Raw genomic sequence first — 4329 nt, forward strand, 5'->3', positions numbered from 1 at the left:
GTTTCACGGACAGAGATGCCGGCGGCGGGCGGCCACGAGGAACGGGCACGGGGGCGGGGCGGGACTCACCGCTGATGCTGCCAAATTGGGAAAAGTTGCCGAGCTGAAGAAATGAGGTCCTGATGGGTCCAGAGCCACGAGGAGGGAGAGGCGGGCACCCCGAGCCGCGGAGGGACGGCCAAATGGAGTGCTCGCGCCACCCGGGTTTCAAGGCACCAAATGTTAGGTTAGGTGGCTCAGGAGGCGGCGCAAGAAATAGAGTCCAGTGAATCAGAAAAGAAAGGAAAGGAAAGTTTATTCTGCGTCCCCGGGAGACCCACGTACCCACAAAGACAGGGCACGTGGATTCACGCCAACATGGAGGGGGGCGCTTTTTTTATACTGCGGTTGGGTGAGGGGCGGGGACATGAGCTGAGGTATTCAGTTGAGGAGGCTTCAGCTGCAGGGGGTCAGCAAGGTATTCAGGGAGAAGGAGCCATCTGTGTCTGGCACGTTGACCTGTGAGAAATCCCAGGTCTGTGAGAAATTCCAGAGGAAGTCCATTGTCTCATCCCATGTCTGTATGTATCTGATCCTGGGCCCTCTCCGACCTAACAAAAACAGTCTTTACTCAAGAAGAAAAGACAGGTGTGGCTATGAGACGTTGGTGAGGAAGGCTGGGTGTCCATTTCCTCATCTGTAAAATGGGGATTCTAGTAATGAAGTGTTCATGTTGCAGGAGTCTCAAGATGATGCCCACAGGGTCCCCGTTCTCTACAGGTGTGCACCCGTCCGATTAGATTCTCTCCCAGAGTCTGTGATCAGCATTCAGACACAGCCAGTCATTTCACTGAAGTGGCTCAACATAAGGTGAACTGGCAAGCTCTGGGAACAGCTTTCTCCTGCCCTGTTCGTGGAGTAACCAAGGAAGCTGACTGGGAGGCATGAAAGCATGAGATACATCTATGCAAAGAAAGCATAGAGGGCAGAGGGTTAGAGGCGCTGCCTGGGTTCCTGATGAGGTCTGATCGTGTTCAACATTTAACCTCCTTAACACATCGCTACAGCCGCATTTAAAACAAGAATAAAATTACCTCCCTCCCCATTGTTATTTTGTCTTTGTTCAATGTTCCCTAAGTTTGTTTCTCTTCCGTACAATCAGAAGGATCTGAACTAAAACACAGAAGAAAAAAGAATGCAAAGGAATCTTTCTTTATCCACTCAAACCCTTCAAAGCGAGCTCTCCACCCCAGCTGAGCTCCGGCCCCTCCCGGGCAGGGGTTCCAATTAAAGTGAAACGAGGCCTTTATCTGCATGTGATCATCAATATGCATAAAGGTGACACCAAACCAACATCAAATGCCCAATTACCCAAATGTCTTGCTCGGGTAACAGCCTTTAAATAGTCAAAGGCACTTTGGCAAACCATCTCCTTTAGAGAAATTAAAGCCAACTTTGAACACAGATGATTTCAAATCCTCTTTAACAGCCACTCGCCTAATAATTGAAAGACCTTCCCATCATCAAACATGCAGGGGTCAGCAGGGCGCTGTGGAGCCATATTTTTAGCTGGGGGAGGGAGGGCTCATCTCAGCTCAAGCCTTCCTCTGGGCTTTCATGTGACTGACAAGTAGTTTGTCACCAAATAGAGGCCTCAAGGTGAGACCTCTTACAATCTGCTATTTGGAACGTGTCAGGCCTGGTGGTCCTCTCTGCCCACAGCCTGGGATCCCCATGTGTTGGAACAACTGGAGTGGGAAGATCCAGCCCATGGGGGTCCGGCTGAGAGGAGAGGAATAGCTAAGAGTTCCGGCCCTGCAACGGGCTGGTGTGGGGACTTTAAGAGACTTCCTGGATGCTTTCTAGAATCATCTGCCACCGCACAGATGTTTAGCAGAAAGAACTCTCTCCATTTTCTACACCCACAGTGCTCTTCTGTGTGCGTCCAAGTGGACCCATTTAGCGGGAACTAGCTCAGCGAGCAGAACTTCACACTTATTCTGTAGCTAAAGGGCTGGGCAAATTTAAGGAGGTCTAATTTTGATGCAAATAGACTTAGTATTTCTAGCTGGTGTTTTCTCTGGGCCCTGGTTACCAAGGGAAACTTGGTTCAGTGCAGACCCCCACCTCCCAAACACTAGCACAAAATCTAAAGACCTTGGCACAGCCTGGGTAAGCCCGGCTCAGAGGATGGGATCAGGCGGGAGAAGACAAGCTTCTTGCCATCTAGTCAACGTCCCCAACTCTCCAGGAGCATCTAGAGACCTCCAGGAACAAGGAGGCCTGCGCAGTGGGTGGGACAGAGCTGCACTGTCTTTGTCTGTGTAAATGTGTGCTGTTAATGTGTTGACTCTGGGCCCCGCCCCCACAAGGAAAGAATTGGAAGGTGTCACTCCCATTCGTATAACAACAAAGCTCAACAAACTGAAAGTCCATGTCTGGTATGGGACCCACGAAAGAACTGAGATTGCAGGGCACAGTGCCATCCTAATCATCTGAACACAGAGGGGACTTCAGAAGGTTGTGGCCAGTATCTGCTCACCTGGAGGAGCACAGGCCACTGGACCCGTTACTAGAAGGAACACTCAGATGGTAACTTTGACGGATTGTTGGAGGCTGAGTATGGACTAGCAGGGGGGCTGCAATATTAGGGGGGCCCCACAATTTCCTAGGCTTCCCTTCAGAAACCCCACTAGGTTCTCATGGAAAAGGTTCAAGCAGGACCTCCTGGATGGCTCTGACAGGGGGAGAAGCATGAACACAGGTGTTGTTGACCTCTGAGTCCCTAGTGCCAGATACATCACAGGTTTTCTGATGTTTTTTGTTGCATGGAATGATGGATGGTTGGATAGATGGACATTTGGGTGATGGATGAATGGATGGATGGTATGTAATCCATGCGCTCAAGGAAATTATAATACAGAAATTTCTAAATTTGTCTCTCACAGAACACTAACCCCATAGATGTTAATAGCTGTGTCATGCTGTTAAAAAGTTTTATGCTCAAAAAATCAGTTGGGAAATGTTCCATTTAGGATGTTAAACAGATTTCATTACTAGAGGAGACTAGATACCATGCACCGTCTCTTCCTAGAAGTTAGCACAGCTGTTATCAGGAACTCAGTAAGATAATCAAAAAATTGAAAACATCCTAGAATTCACTCATAGATTTGTTCATTCCACGGATACTCATTGCACACCCACTGTAGTGCAGGCACTGAGCCAGGATCTGGGAGTATAATAGTAGCAAAAATGAGCAGACTCTACCCTCATGGAGTGTACAGGGTAGTAGAGAAGACAGATGTTAAACCAATAATCCCACAGAGAGTGTAAAATTACAAGTACAAAATTCATTACAAGGGAGAAATATATACAACAAACAGCCTGGTCAAGGAGATGAGAAAAAGCTAACAAATGAGTTGAGAATTAAAGCATTAGGAAGAAGTAATATGACACAATGGATGGGGTCAGGGGGCTGCTGGGAACCCAGGAGAGGAAACAATTTACCTCATGTCCCTTGTATGCCCCCTTTTAAGTCCTATAGCAGGAGGGAGCATGGCAGATATAAAGAATGGAAATGAGGCCTAAAGGGCTGGAAGTAGGGGCTTCCACACTGCTGTTTATTGTTTAAGGCTCTAAGTGTTGTGGTGACTTGTTACGCACCAATAGCTGACTAATACAGTCACTGAGTCAGAGAGGTTAAGATTTCTGTGCTGGATATGCTACCCTTGACCGTTCCAGATTCAATCCCCACCATTTTCCACCCTGCTTTTTCCCTGGACATGAATTTTATGAGCTGCATCCACCGGGCTCCTTTGCCCTCTGGCTCCTACTTGGGTTGACCAGTGGGGGCAGCAGGAGAAAGCTGGAGAATGGGAGGCAGGGGAGATTTGCTATCAATCCTCTCAGCTACAATGCAATTTGACACTGATTGCATTCCTCTACTCAAGGCCACAGTTCCAGGTGAGAGGTCCCCTTCCTGTAGTCTCAGGTCTCTCTGGGTTCCAGGGTCCACTCCCTCCTGTGCCCCTTCAGGCCCCCAGGGATCAATGGCTTCTGGCTGTTGGTGCCCCTGGGGCCCTTCACCAACCCTTGTTTCTTTCCTTGTGTGATCCTTCCTATACCCTTAGAAGCAATCCTGTCTCTGGCTCTCTATCCATCTCCTTAGAGTGCTCCTTAGGATTCTGGCTCACAAATGCAACTCCTCAGACACTCAGGTTCAGGACCTTGGAATTGTTTTCTTAAAAACCTAGAGTACCCCCCTCCCCCCCCCCCAACGAAACAGAAAAAAACCAGAAACACGCTTTTATTTATTGTGTTTTTTGTCTTGTATATTTTTTTTTTTTTTTT

Source organism: Myotis lucifugus, unplaced genomic scaffold, assembly GCF_000147115.1.
Source record: "Myotis lucifugus unplaced genomic scaffold, Myoluc2.0 scaffold_155, whole genome shotgun sequence".
Lineage (NCBI taxonomy): Eukaryota > Metazoa > Chordata > Mammalia > Chiroptera > Vespertilionidae > Myotis > Myotis lucifugus.